This window comes from Ranitomeya imitator, chromosome 5 (genome assembly GCF_032444005.1).
Source record: "Ranitomeya imitator isolate aRanImi1 chromosome 5, aRanImi1.pri, whole genome shotgun sequence".
NCBI lineage: Eukaryota > Metazoa > Chordata > Amphibia > Anura > Dendrobatidae > Ranitomeya > Ranitomeya imitator.
This window is the reverse complement of record NC_091286.1, coordinates 148,843,902-148,868,546: the sequence shown is the minus strand read 5'-3', so window position 1 is coordinate 148,868,546 and position 24,645 is coordinate 148,843,902. Positions and strand designations below refer to the sequence as shown.

Genomic DNA, 24,645 nt, shown 5'->3' with positions numbered 1-24,645 from the left:
GTAAGAGGCTCTCATCAACTTATGTCAAGAAAGAAAGAAGTGAATTCCAGCTAGTAAGAGCTGCAGTCACAGGATGGTGAAGAGGTATCAGAGCAGCGCTGGAAACAGAATCATATAATGAGCTGATAGATATCTCCAGGGTCATCATGTCCAAACCCCTGCTCAATGCAGGATTCATTAAACCATCTCAGACAGATATCTGTCCAGCCTCTGTTAGAAGACTTCCATTGAAGGAGAACTCACCACCTCTTGTGGCAGCCTGTTCTACTCACCGATCACCCTCACTGTCAAAAATGTTTTCTAATATCCAATCTGTATCGTCTCCCCTTCAGTTTCATTCCATTGCTTCTCGTGTTTCCATGTGTAAATAAGAATAATGATAATCCCTCTACACTGTGACATCAATTCAGATATTTGTAGACAGCTATTAAGTCTCCGCTTAGCCTTCTTTTTTGCAAACTAAACATCAGCAGATACTTTAAGTGTTCCTTGTAGGACATAGTCACGAAGTGACTGTCCTAGCGTGACACGACCCGACGAGTGGTCGGTCACCAAACGGCGAAACACACAAGGGTACACAATAACAACGGTGATCCCTGACAATAGGGAACGGGGAAATCGATACCTCCTGCACTCACCAGAGGCTGTATCACAATCTCCCTGATGTCCCTATACAGGTGATTCCCCCCCCTGTCATGATCCCAATGGCAGGGGATCACAAGAGGACAAGCACAAAAAACAAAACAAGCTCTAGGGTGATGGAAACTGAGCTGACCGCGATCCTGAACCTAAACACACAACTAGCTGTAGCTGGGGAACGTGCCTACGATGATTCCTAGACGTCTCGCGCCAGCCGAAGGACTAACTTCCCCTATTAGAAGAAACACAGACCTCTCTTGCCTCCAGAGAAACACCCCACAGAAATAGCAGCCCCCCACATGTAATGACGGTGAAATGAGAGGAAAGCACATACGTAGTTATGAAAACAGATTCAGCAAAATGAGGCCCGCTAAAGCTAGATAGCAGAGGATACAAAAGTGAACTGCGCGGTCAGCGAAAAACCCTACAAAAAACCATCCTGAAATTACTTGAACTCATGTGCCAACTCATGGAACATGAGGAGTAATATCAGCCCACTAGAGCAACCAGCAAAAAGGAATCACATATCTGCAAGCTGGACTAAGACAAAAATTAAGCAAAACGTGGAACAGGAAAATCAAAAACTTAGCTTGTCCTGAAGATTACAGAAGCGGAAAGCAGAGGTAACAAGACACACTGATTACATTGATAGCCGGCGAGGAAATGACAAGAAAGCCAGGTTAAATAGGAAACTCCCATATCCTGATAGAACAGGTGGACACCAGAGACCGCAGAAAACACAAGTCACCCAGTACCATCTGTAACCACCAGAGGGTGCCCAAAAACAGAATCCACAACAGTACCCCCCCCTTGAGGAGGGGTCACCGAACCCTCACGAGAACCACCAGGGCGACCAGGATGAGCCCTATGAAATGCACGGACCAAATCAGCAGCATGAACATCAGAGGCAACCACCCAAGAATTATCCTCCTGACCATAACCCTTCCAATTGACCAAATATTGGAGTTTCCGTCTGGAAACACGAGAATCCAAGATCTTTTCCACAACATACTCCAATTCTCCCTCCACCAGCACCGGAGCAGGAGGTTCAAGCGAAGGAACAACAGGTACCTCATACTTCCGCAACAACGACCGATGGAACACATTATGAATAGAAAATGATGCCGGGAGATCCAAACGAAACGACACAGGGTTAAGAATTTCCAAGATCCTATAGGGACCGATGAACCGAGGCTTGAACTTAGGAGAAGAGACCTTCATAGGAACAAAACGAGAAGACAACCACACCAAGTCCCCAACACGAAGTCGAGGACCCACGCGGCGACGGCGATTAGCAAACTGCTGAGCCCTCTCCTGGGACAACTTCAAATTGTCCACCACATGACTCCAAATCTGATGCAACCTATCCACCACCATGTCCACTCCAGGACAATCAGAAGGCTCCACCTGACCCTCGACAAGGAAGGCCACCAAAAAGACCTGGCCACCAAGTCTCTAGTACCAAATATTCCAGGATGACCTGCCAACGCAGAAGAATGGACCTCGGAGATGACTCTACTGGTCCAATTATCCGGAACAAACAGTCTTTCAGGCGGACAACGATCAGGTTTATCCGCCTGAAACTCCTGCAAAGCACATCGCAAGTCTGGGAAGACAGCCGACAAAATCACCCCATCCCTAAGGATACCAGTGGGCTCAGAATTTCCAGGGGAGTCAGGCACAAAACTCCTAGAAAGAGCATCCGCCTTCACATTCTTTGAACCTGGCAGGTATGAAACCACAAAATCGAAACGGGAGAAAAACAGTGACCAACGAGCCTGTCTAGGATTCAGACGCTTGGCAGACTCAAGGTAAATCAGATTTTTGTGATCAGTCAAGACCACCACACGATGTCTAGCACCCTCAAGCCAATGACGCCACTCCTCAAATGCCCACTTCATGGCCAAAAGCTCCCGATTACCAACATCATAATTCCGCTCAGTGGGCGAAAACTTTCTAGAAAAGAACGCACATGGCTTCATCACTGAGCAATCGGAGCTTCTCTGCGACAAAACCGCCCCGCTCCAATCTCGGAAGCATCAACCTCAACCTGAAAAGGAAGCGAAACATCTGGCTGACGCAACACAGGAGCAGAAGAAAACCGGCGCTTAAGTTCCTGAAAGGCCTCCACAGCCGCAGGAGACCAATCAGCAACATCAGCACCCTTCTTAGTCAAATCCGTCAAAGGCTTAACAACACTAGAAAAATTAGTTATGAAACGACGATAAAAATTAGCAAAGCCCAAGAACTTCTGTAGACTCTTAAGAGATGTAGGCTGCGTCCAGTCACAAATAGCCTGAACCTTGACGGGATCCATCTCAATAGTAGAAGGGAAAAAAATATACCCCAAAAAAGAAATCTTCTGGACTCCAAAGAGACACTTTGAACCTTTTACAAACAAAGAATTGGCCCGCAGGACCTGAAACACCTTCCTGACCTGCTGAACATGGGACTCCCAGTCATCAGAAAAAACCAAAACATCATCCAAATACACAATCATAAATTTATCCAGATATTCACGGAAAATATCGTGCATAAAGGACTGGAAGACAGAAGGAGCATTAGAAAGTCCAAAAGGCATCACCAAATACTCAAAATGGCCCTCAGGCGTATTAAATGCGGTTTTCCACTCATCACCCTGCTTTATCCGCACAAGATTATACGCACCCCGAAGATCAATCTTAGTGAACCATTTAGCCCCCTTAATGGGAGCGAACAAATCAGTCAACAATGGCAAAGGATACTGATATTTGACTGTAATCTTATTGAAAAGACGGTAATCTATACAAGGCCTCAAGGAACCATCTTTTTTGGCCACGAAAAAAAAACCTGCTCCCAAAGGGGACGAAGATGGACGGATATGTCCCTTTTCCAAGGACTCCTTAACATAATCCCGCATAGCAGTATGCTCTGGCACTGACAGATTGAACAAACGTCCTTTAGGAAATTTACTGCCAGGAATCAAATCTATAGCACAATCGCAATCCCTGTGAGGAGGAAGCGAATTGAGCTTAGGCTCCTCAAAAACATCCCGATAATCAGACAAAAATACAGGAACCTCAGAAGGAGTAGATGAAGCGATAGAAATCGGAGGTGCATCATCATGAACCCCCTGACATCCCCAGCTTAACACAGACATCGTATTCCAGTCCAAGACTGGGTTATGAGTTTGTAACCATGGCAGACCAAGCACTAAGACATCATGTAAATTATACAGTACCAGGAAGCGAATCACCTCCTGATGAACGGGAGTCATACGCATGGTCACTTGTGTCCAGTACTGAGGTTTGTTCATAGCCAAAGGTGTAGAGTCAATTCCTTTCAAAGGAATAGGGACTTCCAGAGGCTCCAGACTAAACCCACAGCGGTTGGCAAATGACCAATCCATAAGACTCAGGGCAGCGCCTGAATCCACATAGGCATCGACGGAAATGGCTAATAATGAACAAATCAGAGTCACAGACAGAATGAACTTAGACTGTAAAATACTAATGGCAACAGACTTATCAACCTTTTTTGTGCGTTTAGAGCATGCTGATATAACATGAGCTGAATCACCACAATAAAAACACAACCCATTTTTCCGCCTATAGTTTTGCCGTTCACTTCTGGACTGAATTCTATCACATTGCATTGTCTCAGGTGCCTGTTCAGAAGACACCGCCAAATGGTGCACAGGTTTGCGCTCCCGTAAACGCCGATCAATCTGAATAGCCATAGTCATAGACTCATTCAGACCTGTAGGCGCAGGGAACCCCACCATAACATCTTTAATGGCCTCAGAAAGGCCATCTCTGAATCTTGCAGCCAGGGCGCACTCATTCCACTGAGTAAGCACCGACCATTTCCGAAATTTCTGACAATATATTTCTGCTTCATCTTGCCCCTGAGAGAGAGCCAATAAAGCTTTTTCAGCCTGAATCTCTAGGTTAGGTTCCTCATAGAGCAAACCCAATGCCAGAAAAAACGCATCCACATTGAGCAACGCAGGATCCCCTGGTGCCAATGCAAATGCCCAATTCTGAGGGTCACCGCGCAGGAAAGATATAACAATTTTGACTTGCTGAGCAGGGTCTCCAGAGGAGCGAGATTTCAAAGAAAGAAACAACTTGCAATTGTTCCTAAAATTCAGAAAACTAGATCTATCTCCAGAAAAAAACTCTGGGATAGGAATTCTAGGTTCAGACATAGGAGCATGTACAACAAAATCTTGTATATTTTGAACCTTAGCAGCAAGATTATTCAGGCTGGAAGCCAAACTCTCGACGTCCATGATAAACAGCTGAGGTCAGAGCCATTCAAGGATTAAGAGGAGGTAAGACGCAGCCAGGCTGCAATTAAGGCTAGGCAGCAAACTCTGAGGGGAAAAAAAAAAAAAACTTCCTCAGACTACTTTTCCTCCTACTTCAGCCAATACGATTACCACTTTTTGGCCGGCTATACTGTCATGATCCCAATGGCAGGGGATCACAAGAGGACAAGCACAAAAAAACAAAACAAGCTCTAGGGTGATGGAAACTGAGCTGACCGCGATCCTGAACCTAAACACACAACTAGCTGTAGCCGGGGAACGTGCCTACGATGATTCCTAGACGTCTCGCGCCAGCCGAAGGACTAACTTCCCCTATTAGAAGAAACACAGACCTCTCTTGCCTCCAGAGAAACACCCCACAGAAATAGCAGCCCCCCACATGTAATGATGGTGAAATGAGAGGAAAGCACATACGTAGTTATGAAAACAGATTCAGCAAAATGAGGCCCGCTAAAGCTAGATAGCAGAGGATACAAAAGTGAACTGCGCGGTCAGCGAAAAACCCTACAAAAAACCATTCTGAAATTACTTGAACTCATGTGCCAACTCATGGAACATGAGGAGTAATATCAGCCCACTAGAGCAACCAGCAAAAAGGAATCACATATCTGCAAGCTGGACTAAGACAAAAATTAAGCAAAACGTGGAACAGGAAAATCAAAAACTTAGCTTGTCCTGAAGATTACAGAAGCGGGAAGCAGAGGTAACAAGACACACTGATTACATTGATAGCCGGCGAGGAAATGACAAGAAAGCCAGGTTAAATAGGAAACTCCCATATCCTGATAGAACAGGTGGACACCAGAGACCGCAGAAAACACAAGTCACCCAGTACCATCTGTAACCACCAGAGGGAGCCCAAAAACAGAATCCACAACACCCCCCCACCCCCCGTCGTCGAGCAGGATACCTAAACCCTCACTTGCCCTGCACCTATCCCTAGGTAGGGAATTGGCAAGTGAAGACACTGGTCCCACCGCTGCACTAAAACGACACAAGGTAAGGTAAGACAAACACCACGGGGAAAAGGAAACACAAAACAACACTTAGCTTTTCACTGCTGATATGCACCGCACAGCAGAGTAAGGCACCAAATTACAGCATTCAACTGAAGAACCACTGCACCAGCAACCTCCCTTCTTCAGCACGGTTGGTATCCAAAAGGACCTGTATAACCAACAGTCGACTGATGCATGAGGTGACCTTTTGAAGGAAGGTGGGAGGGGTCACCACCTGCAACAGCCAACTCAGCAGCAATGTAATTACACCAGCGGCCACCAGGGGGAGGAAAAACTGACATTAACCCCCGGTGGCCTGAAAGGAAAAAAAGTTTTACTATGAAACACCAAATCGGCCATAGATCCAAAAATGGATCGTGACAGACATACTTTGCAGTCCGCTCACCATCCTGGTAGGTCTTCTCTGAACTTGCTCCAGTTTTTCAATGTCTTTTAAAATGTGGTACCCAAAACTGGACACAATATTCCAGATGAGGCCTGGCCAAGGGGGACTAGAGGGGGTAATTACTTCACATGATCTAGACTCTATGCTTCTCTTAATACATCCTAGAACTGTGTTTACCCTTTTAGAAAACAGCTAACGGTAAGTATTTTATTACACACAGGGAACATACCTTACTGATACCTATCTGGTGGTGAAATAAAAACCTGTAGATTTCCTCACCTCCTCCAAAACACTCCCCTCGGTCTTATACTCCCGACATATAGTATCATCTTGGTCAGACCATGATGCCGTCCTCTCTGTTTTTAACTTCAACATTACCACTTCTAGGCTGTTCAGGTGGAGACTGAATGAGTCCCTATTAACAGACCCAACGGTCTTATCTACTATAAAGGAGGAGCTAAATCTATATTTCCAAACTAACAATACCACAGACGTGTCCCCGGGAACTGTATGGATGGCACACAAAAAATTTATAACAGGGTCCCTGATCAAAATTGCCTCTAACAAGAAAAAAACAAAGGTCTGAACTACAATTGCAATTAGAAAATAAACTCTCAAAATTAGAACAGGCAAATCAAAACCTCCCTTCACTTTATCTAATCAAGAAAATTCGTGAAACTAAATTACAACTCAATACCATTTTAACAAATAGATCAGAAAGGGCCCTGACATGGACTAAATCTACTTTTCACAAATATGCTAACAAACCAAGCAGCATGTTGGCCCGTAAACTTAGGAGTAGAGAGCTTCTGAATAATATCCCAGCCATTAAAGATCCTACAGGCCATGTTTCTGCCCACCCAGATGTAATATATAAAACGTTCCAGCAATACTATCAAAACCTGTACTCCCTCCCGCAGCCCCCTTCCACGACTCGCATCCAAAGCTTCCTCAAAGATCTGACACTACCTAAAGTCCCGGATTCAGACATAGCACATCTCCAAGTACCAATTAACTCGGATGAAATAAAAGCAACGATTCAAAATTTAAAAAAAAACAAGGCGCCCGGGCCTGATGGGCTCACGGCACTATACTATAAAAAATTCGACAGCCTACTTATACCTCACATACAGAGCTTTTGTAATGCTCTACTAAACGGAGCTCAAATGCCTCCTGAATTTTACACCGCTCACGTAACTGTAATCCCAAAACCGAAGAAGTATCATCTCTACCCTAAAAACTATAGGCCTATCTCATTGCTAAACATAGATTTAAAAATTTTCACATCCATAATCACGGCCAAACTAAATAAAATACTGCCCACTCTAATCCACCGGGACCAGGTAGGGTTCATCCCCAGAAGACAGGGCCCTGACAATATCAGGAGAAACCTTAATCTAATACACTCGGCTAATCACTCCAAGCAATCCTTACTTCTGCTTGCACTCGACATAAAGAAAGCCTTTGACTCGGTATCATGGTCATACTTGTTCGAAGTCCTCGCTAAGTTTGGTTTCCCGAGTGGTATCACCTCCTGTCTTAAACTTCTGTATGATCACCCCACGGCATATCTGAAATTACCCTCAAACCAGCCTACCCCTATTAACATACAATGCGGTACTAGGCAGGGATGCCCGCTATCCCCAGCCCTATTTGCCCTAGCCATGGAGCCCCTGGCGGAAGCTATTAGAGCCAACCCTAACATTAATGGACCTACAATTAGAGACGATCAATACAAGGCTAGCCTTTTTGCGGATGACCTACTCTTATCCATAGTCAATCCCACTATAACACTCCCAAACCTTTTCGTTGCCCTCCACGAATTCGAACTGGTCTCTGGACTCAAGATTAACGTCGACAAATCTGAAGCCTTGTTCATTAACACCCCCAGGGAAACACAAAACAACATAACAGCACAATTTAAGTTTACCAGAAATGAGCAGTATTTAACCTATCTCGGCATCAAACTAACCTCCCATAGGTCGACCCTATTTAAATGGAACTATGCCCCCTTAATTAGAAATCTCAAATCAGACCTCTCCAGATGGTCATCTATGTCCTTATCCTGGTTGGGTAGACTACATGCCATTAAGATGGTTTCCTTACCACGATTTCTGTATATTTTCCGCTCTTTGCCCATTCCTCTACCTTCCAAAATGTTACTAGATATACATAACACGATCTCCAAATTTATATGGCAGGGGAAAAGACCTAGGATAAGACTAAAAACCATGTTTATTAATAGAAGACGAGGGGGTTTGTCTCTGCCTAACTTCACTTTATACTATAGAGCGGCTCAACTAGCTCAACTAATAAGTGCCAACGCGGACAAACATAACACACCCAGATGGGTGAATCTCGAATCTCACCTCCTGACCCCATTCTCCCTACCAGGCCTCATGTGGTCATTGCAGAGACTCCCGAGGGGGCTCCATACATCAGCTCCATTCACAGCACATTCCCTGATGCTATGGAGGAAGGAAAGATTTAAACACTCCCTACAATCCAAAACTTCCTTAATGATGCATATCTTTCATAATCCAGCTTTTTCACCAGGGTTGGAACCTCGCCCTTTCCACTGGTGGGTATCTAGGGGTTTAATTACCCTTAAACATCTAACTTCGCCATTTAACATTCTACTCACCAAACAAGAGTTCATCCAAAAGTACTCCCCACCAAACTCTGAAATATTGCATATCATCCAAATCTTTCATTTTGCTGAACAAATTTTAGGACATGGTGTCACTCAGCGCCCATCAGGTTATGAGCAAATATGTTTGAATGACCCTCTGGGCAAGGGAGCTATCTCATTGATATACTCAACCCTGAATGCAATATCAGAGGATGTAAAACTTAAATATATGATTCAATGGGAAAGAGACTTTAATAAGATAATGTCCCCATTGGAGTGGCAAAAATGCTGCTGCACTCTCTCTAAGGGTAGTCTCCAAACCTCTTCAGTTGAAACATCCATCAAGCTCCTACATAGGACATATTTAGTTCCGAGCAAATTACATGCCATCTACCCAAATATGTCAGATCGGTGTTTCAGGGGGTGGGCGACTTGAACCACACGTGGTGGGATTGTCCGGTTGTTTCCACCCTTTGGTTAAGGATTAAATCTATTGTAGAGGAGCTTTATGGTGGGACGATTCAGTTAGATGCAACATTGTTCCTACTAGGGACCAGATACCAGGGCTTCTCCAACAAACTCCATAATTTAGTTAACCAGCTGTTCCTCGACACTAAGCTACACATTGCAACGAAATGGAAAACAACTACCCTATCTCTTTGTATCCTCTGCTATCTAGCTTTAGCGGGCCTCATTTTGCTGAATCTGTTTTCACAACTACGTATGTGCTTTCCTCTCATTTCACCGTCATTACATGTGGGGGGCTGCTATTTCTGTGGGGTGTTTCTCTGGAGGCAAGAGAGGTCTGTGTTTCTTCTAATAGGGGAAGTTAGTCCTTCGGCTGGCGCGAGACGTCTAGGAATCATCGTAGGCACGTTCCCCGGCTACAGCTAGTTGTGTGTTTAGGTTCAGGATCGCGGTCAGCTCAGTTTCCATCACCCTAGAGCTTGTTTTGTTTTTTTGTGCTTGTCCTCTTGTGATTCCCTGCCATTGGGATCATGACAGGGGGGGGAATCACCTGTATAGGGACATCAGGGAGATTGTGATACAGCCTCTGGTGAGTGCAGGAGGTATCGATTTCCCCGTTCCCTATTGTCAGGGATCACCGTTGTTATTGTGTACCCTTGTGTGTTTCGCCGTTTGGTGACCGACCACTCGTCGGGTCGTGTCACGCTAGGACAGTCACTTCGTGACTATGTCCTACAAGGAACACTTAAAGTATCTGCTGATGTTTAGTTTGCAAAAAAGAAGGCTAAGCGGAGACTTAATAGCTGTCTACAAATATCTGAATTGATGTCACAGTGTAGAGGGATTATCATTATTCTTATTTACACATGGAAACACGAGAAGCAATGGAATGAAACTGAAGGGGAGACGATACAGATTGGATATTAGAAAACATTTTTGACAGTGAGGGTGATCAGTGAGTAGAACAGGCTGCCACAAGAGGTGGTGAGTTCTCCTTCAATGGAAGTCTTCTAACAGAGGCTGGACAGATATCTGTCTGAGATGGTTTAATGAATCCTGCATTGAGCAGGGGTTTGGACATGATGACCCTGGAGATATCTATCAGCTCATTATATGATTCTGTTTCCAGCGCTGCTCTGATACCTCTTCACCATTCTGTGACTGCAGCTCTTACTAGCTGGAATTCACTTCTTTCTTTCTTGACATAAGTTGATGAGAGCCTCTTACTGAGTCTCTTGGTTTTACATTGAGAAATGGCTTGCAGATAAGCACAGCAAACATTGGAGTAAGCACAGCAAACATTGGAGTGATCCAGCAGATTACAACTCTGGTTCACGTGGTGCAGAAGAGGACTGGAGAGGTGCTGGAAACAGCACTGGAAGGTGACTGACAGATATGTTACTACACACAGGGAATATGCATTACTGAACCCTATCAGATGTTAAAATAACAAGAAACCTGGGGTGGTGCTTTTTAGTGATGAGCGAATAGCATTGTTGCTTGGGTCTCCCCGAGCATGCTCGGGTGATCTTCGAGTATTTGTTAGTGCTCGGAGAATTAGTTTTCTTTGCCTCAGCTGCATGATTTACGGCATTTACTGCCAGGAATCAAATCTATAGCACAATCGCAATCCCTGTGAGGAGGAAGCGAATTGAGCTTAGGCTCCTCAAAAACATCCCGATAATCAGACAAAAATACAGGAACCTCAGAAGGAGTAGATGAAGCGATAGAAATCGGAGGTGCATCATCATGAACCCCCTGACATCCCCAGCTTAACACAGACATCGTATTCCAGTCCAAGACTGGGTTATGAGTTTGTAACCATGGCAGACCAAGCACTAAGACATCATGTAAATTATACAGTACCAGGAAGCGAATCACCTCCTGATGAACGGGAGTCATACGCATGGTCACTTGTGTCCAGTACTGAGGTTTGTTCATAGCCAAAGGTGTAGAGTCAATTCCTTTCAAAGGAATAGGGACTTCCAGAGGCTCCAGACTAAACCCACAGCGGTTGGCAAATGACCAATCCATAAGACTCAGGGCAGCGCCTGAATCCACATAGGCATCGACGGAAATGGCTAATAATGAACAAATCAGAGTCACAGACAGAATGAACTTAGACTGTAAAATACTAATGGCAACAGACTTATCAACCTTTTTTGTGCGTTTAGAGCATGCTGACATAACATGAGCTGAATCACCACAATAAAAACACAACCCATTTTTCCGCCTATAGTTTTGCCGTTCACTTCTGGACTGAATTCTATCACATTGCATTGTCTCAGGTGCCTGTTCAGAAGACACCGCCAAATGGTGCACAGGTTTGCGCTCCCGTAAACGCCGATCAATCTGAATAGCCATAGTCATAGACTCATTCAGACCTGTAGGCGCAGGGAACCCCACCATAACATCTTTAATGGCCTCAGAAAGGCCATCTCTGAATCTTGCAGCCAGGGCGCACTCATTCCACTGAGTAAGCACCGACCATTTCCGAAATTTCTGACAATATATTTCTGCTTCATCTTGCCCCTGAGAGAGAGCCAATAAAGCTTTTTCAGCCTGAATCTCTAGGTTAGGTTCCTCATAGAGCAAACCCAATGCCAGAAAAAACGCATCCACATTGAGCAACGCAGGATCCCCTGGTGCCAATGCAAATGCCCAATTCTGAGGGTCACCCCGCAGGAAAGATATAACAATTTTGACTTGCTGAGCAGGGTCTCCAGAGGAGCGAGATTTCAAAGAAAGAAACAACTTGCAATTGTTCCTAAAATTCAGAAAACTAGATCTATCTCCAGAAAAAAACTCTGGGATAGGAATTCTAGGTTCAGACATAGGAGCATGTACAACAAAATCTTGTATATTTTGAACCTTAGCAGCAAGATTATTCAGGCTGGAAGCCAAACTCTCGACGTCCATGATAAACAGCTGAGGTCAGAGCCATTCAAGGATTAAGAGGAGGTAAGACGCAGCCAGGCTGCAATTAAGGCTAGGCAGCAAACTCTGAGGGGAAAAAAAAAAAAAACTTCCTCAGACTACTTTTCCTCCTACTTCAGCCAATACGATTACCACTTTTTGGCTGGCTATACTGTCATGATCCCAATGGCAGGGGATCACAAGAGGACAAGCACAAAAAAACAAAACAAGCTCTAGGGTGATGGAAACTGAGCTGACCGCGATCCTGAACCTAAACACACAACTAGCTGTAGCCGGGGAACGTGCCTACGATGATTCCTAGACGTCTCGCGCCAGCCGAAGGACTAACTTCCCCTATTAGAAGAAACACAGACCTCTCTTGCCTCCAGAGAAACACCCCACAGAAATAGCAGCCCCCCACATGTAATGATGGTGAAATGAGAGGAAAGCACATACGTAGTTATGAAAACAGATTCAGCAAAATGAGGCCCGCTAAAGCTAGATAGCAGAGGATACAAAAGTGAACTGCGCGGTCAGCGAAAAACCCTACAAAAAACCATTCTGAAATTACTTGAACTCATGTGCCAACTCATGGAACATGAGGAGTAATATCAGCCCACTAGAGCAACCAGCAAAAAGGAATCACATATCTGCAAGCTGGACTAAGACAAAAATTAAGCAAAACGTGGAACAGGAAAATCAAAAACTTAGCTTGTCCTGAAGATTACAGAAGCGGGAAGCAGAGGTAACAAGACACACTGATTACATTGATAGCCGGCGAGGAAATGACAAGAAAGCCAGGTTAAATAGGAAACTCCCATATCCTGATAGAACAGGTGGACACCAGAGACCGCAGAAAACACAAGTCACCCAGTACCATCTGTAACCACCAGAGGGAGCCCAAAAACAGAATCCACAACACCCCCCCACCCCCCGTCGTCGAGCAGGATACCTAAACCCTCACTTGCCCTGCACCTATCCCTAGGTAGGGAATTGGCAAGTGAAGACACTGGTCCCACCGCTGCACTAAAACGACACAAGGTAAGGTAAGACAAACACCACGGGGAAAAGGAAACACAAAACAACACTTAGCTTTTCACTGCTGATATGCACCGCACAGCAGAGTAAGGCACCAAATTACAGCATTCAACTGAAGAACCACTGCACCAGCAACCTCCCTTCTTCAGCACGGTTGGTATCCAAAAGGACCTGTATAACCAACAGTCAACTGATGCATGAGGTGACCTTTTGAAGGAAGGTGGGAGGGGTCACCACCTGCAACAGCCAACTCAGCAGCAATGTAATTACACCAGCGGCCACCAGGGGGAGGAAAAACTGACATTAACCCCCGGTGGCCTGAAAGGAAAAAAAGTTTTACTATGAAACACCAAATCGGCCATAGATCCAAAAATGGATCGTGACAGACATACTTTGCAGTCCGCTCACCATCCTGGTAGGTCTTCTCTAAACTTGCTCCAGTTTTTCAATGTCTTTTAAAATGTGGTACCCAAAACTGGACACAATATTCCAGATGAGGCCTGGCCAAGGGGGACTAGAGGGGGTAATTACTTCACATGATCTAGACTCTATGCTTCTCTTAATACATCCTAGAACTGTGTTTACCCTTTTAGAAAACAGCTAACGGTAAGTATTTTATTACACACAGGGAACATACCTTACTGATACCTATCTGGTGGTGAAATAAAAACCTGTAGATTTCCTCACCTCCTCCAAAACACTCCCCTCGGTCTTATACTCCCGACATATAGTATCATCTTGGTCAGACCATGATGCCGTCCTCTCTGTTTTTAACTTCAACATTACCACTTCTAGGCTGTTCAGGTGGAGACTGAATGAGTCCCTATTAACAGACCCAACGGTCTTATCTACTATAAAGGAGGAGCTAAATCTATATTTCCAAACTAACAATACCACAGACGTGTCCCCGGGAACTGTATGGATGGCACACAAAAAATTTATAACAGGGTCCCTGATCAAAATTGCCTCTAACAAGAAAAAAACAAAGGTCTGAACTACAATTGCAATTAGAAAATAAACTCTCAAAATTAGAACAGGCAAATCAAAACCTCCCTTCACTTTATCTAATCAAGAAAATTCGTGAAACTAAATTACAACTCAATACCATTTTAACAAATAGATCAGAAAGGGCCCTGACATGGACTAAATCTACTTTTCACAAATATGCTAACAAACCAAGCAGCATGTTGGCCCGTAAACTTAGGAGTAGAGAGCTTCTGAATAATATCCCAGCCATTAAAGATCCTACAGGCCATGTTTCTGCCCACCCAGATGTAATATATAAAACGTTCCAGCAATACTATCAAAACCTGTACTCCCTCCCGCAGCCCCCTTCCACGACTCGCATCCAAAGCTTCCTCAAAGATCTGACACTACCTAAAGTCCCGGATTCAGACATAGCACATCTCCAAGTACCAATTAACTCGGATGAAATAAAAGCAACGATTCAAAATTTAAAAAAAAACAAGGCGCCCGGGCCTGATGGGCTCACGGCACTATACTATAAAAAATTCGACAGCCTACTTATACCTCACATACAGAGCTTTTGTAATGCTCTACTAAACGGAGCTCAAATGCCTCCTGAATTTTACACCGCTCACGTAACTGTAATCCCAAAACCGAAGAAGTATCATCTCTACCCTAAAAACTATAGGCCTATCTCATTGCTAAACATAGATTTAAAAATTTTCACATCCATAATCACGGCCAGACTAAATAAAATACTGCCCACTCTAATCCACCGGGACCAGGTAGGGTTCATCCCCAGAAGACAGGGCCCTGACAATATCAGGAGAAACCTTAATCTAATACACTCGGCTAATCACTCCAAGCAATCCTTACTTCTGCTTGCACTCGACATAGAGAAAGCCTTTGACTCGGTATCATGGTCATACTTGTTCGAAGTCCTCGCTAAGTTTGGTTTCCCGAGTGGTATCACCTCCTGTCTTAAACTTCTGTATGATCACCCCACGGCATATCTGAAATTACCCTCAAACCAGCCTACCCCTATTAACATACAATGCGGTACTAGGCAGGGATGCCCGCTATCCCCAGCCCTATTTGCCCTAGCCATGGAGCCCCTGGCGGAAGCTATTAGAGCCAACCCTAACATTAATGGACCTACAATTAGAGACGATCAATACAAGGCTAGCCTTTTTGCGGATGACCTACTCTTATCCATAGTCAATCCCACTATAACACTCCCAAACCTTTTCGTTGCCCTCCACGAATTCGAACTGGTCTCTGGCCTCAAGATTAACGTCGACAAATCTGAAGCCTTGTTCATTAACACCCCCAGGGAAACACAAAACAACATAACAGCACAATTTAAGTTTACCAGAAATGAGCAGTATTTAACCTATCTCGGCATCAAACTAACCTCCCATAGGTCGACCCTATTTAAATGGAACTATGCCCCCTTAATTAGAAATCTCAAATCAGACCTCTCCAGATGGTCATCTATGTCCTTATCCTGGTTGGGTAGACTACATGCCATTAAGATGGTTTCCTTACCACGATTTCTGTATATTTTCCGCTCTTTGCCCATTCCTCTACCTTCCAAAATGTTACTAGATATACATAACACGATCTCCAAATTTATATGGCAGGGGAAAAGACCTAGGATAAGACTAAAAACCATGTTTATTAATAGAAGACGAGGGGGTTTGTCTCTGCCTAACTTCACTTTATACTATAGAGCGGCTCAACTAGCTCAACTAATAAGTGCCAACGCGGACAAACATAACACACCCAGATGGGTGAATCTCGAATCTCACCTCCTGACCCCATTCTCCCTACCAGGCCTCATGTGGTCATTGCAGAGACTCCCGAGGGGGCTCCATACATCAGCTCCATTCACAGCACATTCCCTGATGCTATGGAGGATGGAAAGATTTAAACACTCCCTACAATCCAAAACTTCCTTAATGATGCATATCTTTCATAATCCAGCTTTTTCACCAGGGTTGGAACCTCGCCCTTTCCACTGGTGGGTATCTAGGGGTTTAATTACCCTTAAACATCTAACTTCGCCATTTAACATTCTACTCACCAAACAAGAGTTCATCCAAAAGTACTCCCCACCAAACTCTGAAATATTGCATATCATCCAAATCTTTCATTTTGCTGAACAAATTTTAGGACATGGTGTCACTCAGCGCCCATCAGGTTATGAGCAAATATGTTTGAATGACCCTCTGGGCAAGGGAGCTATCTCATTGATATACTCAACCCTGAATGCAATATCAGAGGATGTAAAACTTAAATATATGATTCAATGGGAAAGAGACTTTAATAAGATAATGTCCCCATTGGAGTGGCAAAAATGCTGCTGCACTCTCTCTAAGGGTAGTCTCCAAACCTCTTCAGTTGAAACATCCATCAAGCTCCTACATAGGACATATTTAGTTCCGAGCAAATTACATGCCATCTACCCAAATATGTCAGATCGGTGTTTCAGGGGGTGGGCGACTTGAACCACACGTGGTGGGATTGTCCGGTTGTTTCCACCCTTTGGTTAAGGATTAAATCTATTGTAGAGGAGCTTTATGGTGGGACGATTCAGTTAGATGCAACATTGTTCCTACTAGGGACCAGATACCAGGGCTTCTCCAACAAACTCCATAATTTAGTTAACCAGCTGTTCCTCGCCACTAAGCTACACATTGCAACGAAATGGAAAACAACTACCCTATCTCTTTCCTCAGTAATTGACAAAATGAACACCATCATGCTATTTGAACGAATACAAGCTACAAGAGATGACGCATGGGAGCCTTATTATCAAATATGGAGGCCGTGGATCGAAAGGAATTCTAGCAGTAATCTTGACCAAGTTTTATCACTATCACTATGACACCAACTTAATGCCAGATAGACCTTCTTGGACTCGCCCTTTATACCAGACTATTGATGATACTCTGATACAGTAATGGATCTCTTACCCCTCCCCCCCTCCCCCTTGTCTTCTTCAACCACCTGTCTTTGTCTGCGTGTTTAATTGTATTGTTTAAATATTCTCAAGGTTAATTTAGAATTTGATTATACTTATGTATATTCCCCTGCGTGGGATATTGTTGTGTAATTTCCTTGGTTTTTCTTTGAAAAATAAAAAACATGTTGAAACTAAAAAACCTGTAGATTTCATCCCTTCATGACCAGGATAGTTTTTTTTAGGTATACAATACTCTTTCAGGGCACCATCTTGGCATTTTACATTAAAAGTGAGGAAAAGCTAAGAAACTCTGAATTTGTGTCCTGTACATGTTTTCTGAATAATAGCATATTGTAATTCTATAGTTACATAGCCTTGAACTTATTTCTTTGCCGATTACTTTTTTTTTTTACAAAAATCTAACTACTAATCCTCTTTGGCATTTTCTGCTCTGGGTTTAATGCCAATGCACTCTTGTGCTCAAGGCTACCAATGCAATAGACCATGAGATGATTTGCACCAAGCTTTACTTTGTCACAGTGCTGGAAATGATTCTCACAAAGATTCTGTAGTGTAAAGTGAAATATGTGGTAATTTTAAGATTAAACCTCCATGGACGGCCAACTATTATACAGTATTACAATAAGTCAATAAGTTGTGAAAGGCTTCTAAATGAATGAGTTTATGTTGATATGACAGTACAACCGTCTGTGTTTTATAGGGATTGTCTCTTTTAAAATTTTATTATAAGGATTGTCTCTTTTAAAATTTTATTTTCCCATAGTGTTGGCCTGCACGATCAAATGGGACTGTTACTTACTTTCTCCAGGTTCATATCTGCCAATACCCCAATGCTCATGTCTTTGTTCATAGCCTGCAGTGGTGGCGTCACATCTACAATGCTCTTAACAAGAGCAGCCAATCATTGAGCTCTGCAGCTTATCTTATCTACACCGGCAGAGCAGCTGAGCCCAGTGATTGGCTGCAGCATTATGAATGCTATATATATATATCACATCACCACTGCAATCTAAGCATACAGATCGGAGCAGCGAGAGAAAGGCAGTGAAGGACCAGGGTGGATGAGGTTTTTTAATTTATTTTATACCTCTGCAACTTTATTGTACAAATGCATTTTATATTGGACAACCCCTTTAATGATTACAAATAGACATGCAGTCGTTAAGTGAAACCTGTCTACAACAGCCAAAATAGTCAGAAATAGGTTGAGTTCCTCAAAGAACTAAAAGCACTAAAATACCTGTGACCTGTTCGTAGAGGGATCTTAACATTCACTGTTTTAGGCCCCTTAATGAATACTACCCTACCAACTAACCAGGGGCCTTAACAAGTCTTGTTTAGCAATAGAGAATACTATTATTAGGAAATCAACAGTCCAACAGTCAGTCGTGACTTCTAGGCAGTGGGTAATTGAATTCAACACCCAATATTAAAACAAATGATTAAGAAATCAATATTCTAACTTCATGGTTTTAGATGAAGACATATAAACTTCTCTATAAGCAAAATAGTCATAAACGAGTATCTTGACTACCATGAAGGAATCACTTAATTTCTTAATTCTACACCAAAAATGTAAAAAAATCTTTAGTTTTAAATAACATTTGAATGTATTGCCTTTTGACATACAAGAAAAAGGAACCAAACTTTTCATGAACCTTAACATCCGATTACACAATATTTCGCTGATGCATGGACCACATATTGCCAGTGCCTGAGAGCTATATTCCCAGTCATGTAGGCTCCAAAGCTGAAATCCTGCAACAGTGTTTGTATCAAAATGCATATATAGGGTTTGCTTTGGTAACAAGCATTTGGCCAAATGGCTCCTTAAGGAAATGTCAATGCATGACTTGCACCGAGCAGTGAATATCTGACTTCCCAGGAATCTGTGGCAAAATTAGCAACAAATCTGGAGTGAAGTCTCCAAATTTCATGCACTTTTGCTGCAGGCTTTTCTGGTGATTTGCAGTGCAAACACAAAAGGGTGAACTCGACAATGAAAATCCACAACAGAAATTGAAACATCAGATCAATTTCTACTGAAATGGCACTCTGATCACATTGCTGCTCCTCTGAGACTATGGGGCCGATTCATCAAAGCTTTTACGATAGTAAACTGGATTAAAAAGCTTGGAAAACTGGAATCATTTTGGTGCAGCTCTTCATGGATCAGAGTGTTTGACTCTAGCACCCTTCCTCTTCAAGGCTGGTCATGATGAATCGGATCTTATGTGGACAGAAAGTTTTTTGAGGAATTCAAAAACAACGAGTTTTCTTTTGGAAATTGATTCAGAAAACACTCCTTCTTTGAGAAGATCTTGGAGGTTACTTTCATTTTCTGAATAATTTGCCGTACAGATTCTTAAGAGTTTTTTTAAGCATTTTAGAAGAGTTTTTTCTTAAAGCTTTGTTTTTTGTTAGCCTTTTTGATTTGGCAGTGCCTGGTTTGGAGCGAATTTCATTAGGAGCCACAACCAAGAAGTATCATGTACTTTCTTTTATTCCATTGGATTTTTAAATACCTGAAACGTAAAAATAAATGATCAAAACATAACATATGAACGGTAAAACTGTGGATTTTTCTGCACCAAAAACTAGAGAGTTGGGAGAAAATACACTAAGCACTAAACATACGGATTTACACGCATTTCTGATACGTTTTAAGTGCGCTTGTTTATTTCATTCATTTGAATGGGTGAAAAACATTGAAATAACATTTAAAGAATTGACATGCAGTGGATTTAGGAAAACACTAACTGCTCATCGAAAAATGCATATAAAAAACTCACTGTGAATGAGATTTTAGAAATCTTATGAATCATGCTGCTATTGTAAAATGCTGTGTAATTTCCCCATTATGTGACAAAACGTGTGGGGAAGTCATAGATGGGGTCTAGTCTATTTCTGACTTCTTCTATGTAAAACATCAAACATTAGGTTCAAGCAGAGTAAGAGTGATCTCCAGAGAAGTGTAGGATTTACTTTTACATGTTCTTTTCTTTTCTTTACACAATCTGAAAATAAAGCTGGGCGAGTCTCATAGTCGGTCTCCTCTCGTCACTCCATTTTGGTTTTTTGGTAATTCTAAGACTGCACTTGGCTAGTAACAGGTGTATACCGTATTATTCCTTGCCAAGAAAAAACATATAAATGTCATGTGAGCTGATTTATTTTGCTGCTTGTAAACCTTATTTTTCCACTGCATGGTTTATTATCATCCTATAAAACATATGGCCTATTTCCAAGACTGTAGGGTAAACCAAGGGAAAATCTGCGGGCTAAACAAGGAGTATTTTAATGAGTCTATCAGAAAAGCAGCTAGAAATTAAACAATAACACCACTGTCCTTAGACGGCTGGGCTAACAGACGTGCTGCTCTCCAATAAAAGAGATGCAAACTGACACAGGAGACACAGCAGCCAGTGACATCAAAATGTAATCTGTCATCAGGTTTTTGCCACCTAATCTGACAACAGCATAATGTAGAGACAGAGACACTAATTCCATCGATATGTCACTTACTGGGCTGTTTGCTGAAGTTTTGATAAAATCCCTGTTTTATCAGCAAGAGATCATTAGAGGACCGCTAAACCTACTGCCATGTAGTCTATGCTCCTACATTATGCTACTCCCAGATGAACCAGCAAAAAACTGGTGATCGATTCTGTTTAAAGGGCTTACTATATTATTTGGGATAAACAGCAATTTCAGCACTACTTTACAATCTTCTTTTAGTAATACTTAATAAAAACATAAATTCATGAAAGCTTTGAGATAGAGTGATGTTCATCTGGATATTTCGGACAGTATAGCAGCATAACATAATGCTCTTACATCAGCATATTTAAAACTGATTAAAATACACCCTCCTCAATCACTGAAAAAGAATGGATCAATCTAACCCCTTATCTCTCACATAGCTATCTGCTACCCAAATGATCTGCTCAATATCAATTAACATGTAACAAATCAATTTTATAAATTATTCCCTGTGGTATTCTAGATACACGATGTAAAATCCAAAAAGCTTTTAGATATAATACCTGTCAATTTCCAAATATTCAAATTTATATGGCAGGGCAAACGTCCCTAGGATAAACGGATTGTGCTCTACCATGTGTGGGTGAGAGATCTGTCTCTGCCCAAATTAAGCCTTCTATTTTAAAGCTGATCAAATAGCTCGATTGTCACCTGTCTTTAGGTACAACAAGATGGGTTTGCCTCGAATTTAGCTTCATAATATTGTAAACTTTCAAAAGGTCCCATGAGCTTAAGGGCCATTACCAGAGAATCTATGAAAGGACTCCCCATATACCACACACTCTTACACAACTGTACTTAGTTTAATCTTCATTACAGTTTAGATACAAAAAGTATAGTTTAACCATGACACCTCTGTCCCCCACCTCAGCTCTCAAACTAGGACCGTAACTCCTGGGGGTGGCACATGCACAGTAACGTCCTGATGATGTTTGCGAGCTGGACTATTGACCTCAGCATTTGCTGCCCGCAAGAATATAGATACAGGTGCTTCTCACAAAATTAGAATATCATCAAAAAGTTAATTTATTTAAGTTCTTCAATACAAAAAGTGAAAGTCCTATATTATATAGAGTCATTACAGAGTGATCTATTTCAAGTGTTTACTTCTGTTAATGTTGATGATTATGGCTTACAGCCAATGAAAACCCAAAAGTCATTATCTCAGTAAATTAAAATACCGTAATTGACAAAAAAACACCTGAAAAGGCTTGCTAAGTGTTTTAAAAGGCCCCTTTGTCTGTTTCAGTAGGCTCCACAATTATGGGGAAGACTTGACAGATGTCCAGAAGGCAGTCATTGACACACTCCACAAGGAGGAGGAGGGGAAGTGTCATGATCCCAATGGCAGGGGATCACAAAAGGACAAGCACAAAAACAAAACAAGCTCTAGGGTGATGGAAACTGAGCTGACCGCGATCCTGAACCTAAACACACAACTAGCAGTAGCCGGGGAACGTGCCTACGATGATTCCTAGACGTCTCGCGCCAGCCGAAGGATTAACTTCCCCTATTAGAAGAAACACAGACCTCACTTGCCTCCAGAGAAACACCCCACAGAAATAGCAGCCCGCCACATATAATAACGGTGAAATGAGAGGAAAGCACATACGTAGTTATGAAAATAAAATCAGCAAAAATGAGACCCACTAAAGCTAGATAGCAGAGGATACAAAAGTGAACTGCGCGGTCAGCGAAAAACCCTTCAAAAAACCATCCTGAAATTACTTGAACTCATGTGCCAACTCATGGAACATGAGGAGTAATTTCAGCCCACTAGAGCAACCAGCAGCAAGGAATCACATATCTGCAAGCTGGACTAAGACAAAAATTAAGCAAAACGTGGAACAGGAAAATCAAAACGTAGCTTGTCCTGAATATAACAGACGCAGGGAGCAGAGGTAAAAAGACACGCTGATTACATTGATAGCCGGCGAGGAAATGACAAAAAAGCCAGGTTAAATAGGAAACTCCCATAACCTGATGGAACAGGTGGACACCAGAGACCGCAGAGAACACAAGTCACCCAGTACCATCAGTAACCACCAGAGGGAGCCCAAAAACAGAACTCACAACAGTACCCCCCCCTTGAGGAGGGGTCACCGAACCCTCACGAGAACCACCAGGGCGACCAGGATGAGCCCTATGAAAAGCACGGACCAAATCGGCAGCATGAACATCAGAGGCAATCACCCAAGAATTATCCTCCTGACCATAACCCTTCCACTTGACCAAATACTGGAGTTTCCGTCTGGAAACACGAGAATCCAAGATCTTCTCCACAACATACTCCAATTCACCCTCCACCAGCACCGGAGCAGGAGGCTCAAGCGAAGGAACAACAGGTACCTCATACTTCCGCAACAACGACCGATGGAACACATTATGAATAGCAAACGATGCTGGGAGATCCAAACGAAACGACACAGGGTTAAGAATTTCCAAGATCCTATAGGGACCGATGAACCGAGGCTTGAACTTAGGAGAAGAGACCTTCATAGGAACAAAACGAGAAGACAACCACACCAAGTCCCCAACAAGAAGTCGAGGACCCACGCGGCGACGGCGATTAGCAAACTGCTGAGCCCTCTCCTGGGACAACTTCAAATTGTCCACCACATGACTCCAAATCCGATGCAACCAATCCACCACCATGTCCACTCCAGGACAATCAGAAGGCTCCACCTGACCAGAGGAAAAACGAGGATGAAACCCCGAATTACAAAAGAAAGGAGAAACCAAGGTAGCAGAACTAGCCCGATTATTAAGGGCAAACTCGGCAAGCGGCATAAAGGAAACCCAGTCATCTTGATCATAGTAACATAGTAACATAGTTAGTAAGGCCGAAAAAAGACATTTGTCCATCCAGTTCAGCCTATATTCCATCATAATAAATCCCCAGATCTACGTCCTTCTACAGAACCTAATAATTGTATGATACAATATTGTTCTGCTCCAGGAAGACATCCAGGCCTCTCTTGAACCCCTCGACTGAGTTCGCCATCACCACCTCCTCAGGCAAGCAATTCCAGATTCTCACTGCCCTAACAGTAAAGAATCCTCTTCTATGTTGGTGGAAAAACCTTCTCTCCTCCAGACGCAAAGAATGCCCCCTTGTGCCCGTCACCTTCCTTGGTATAAACAGATCCTCAGCGAGATATTTGTATTGTCCCCTTATATACTTATACATGGTTATTAGATCGCCCCTCAGTCGTCTTTTTTCTAGACTAAATAATCCTAATTTCGCTAATCTATCTGGGTATTGTAGTTCTCCCATCCCCTTTATTAATTTTGTTGCCCTCCTTTGTACTCTCTCTAGTTCCATTATATCCTTCCTGAGCACCGGTGCCCAAAACTGGACACAGTACTCCATGTGCGGTCTAACTAGGGATTTGTACAGAGGCAGTATAATGCTCTCATCATGTGTATCCAGACCTCTTTTAATGCACCCCATGATCCTGTTTGCCTTGGCAGCTGCTGCCTGGCACTGGCTGCTCCAGGTAAGTTTATCATTAACTAGGATCCCCAAGTCCTTCTCCCTGTCAGATTTACCCAGTGGTTTCCCGTTCAGTGTGTAATGGTGATATTGATTCCCTCTTCCCATGTGTATAACCTTACATTTATCATTGTTAAACCTCATCTGCCACCTTTCAGCCCAAGTTTCCAACTTATCCAGATCCATCTGTAGCAGAATACTATCTTCTCTTGTATTAACTGCTTTACATAGTTTTGTATCAT

At 42.9% G+C, this 24,645-nt stretch overlaps 1 protein-coding gene across 2 annotated transcripts in view; it reads right to left on the bottom strand.

The window, feature by feature from the left end:
* MERTK (MER proto-oncogene, tyrosine kinase) overlaps positions 1-24,645 on the bottom strand; it is a 238,387-nt gene that overhangs the window by 132,569 nt on the left and 81,173 nt on the right. The window lies entirely within an intron of this gene.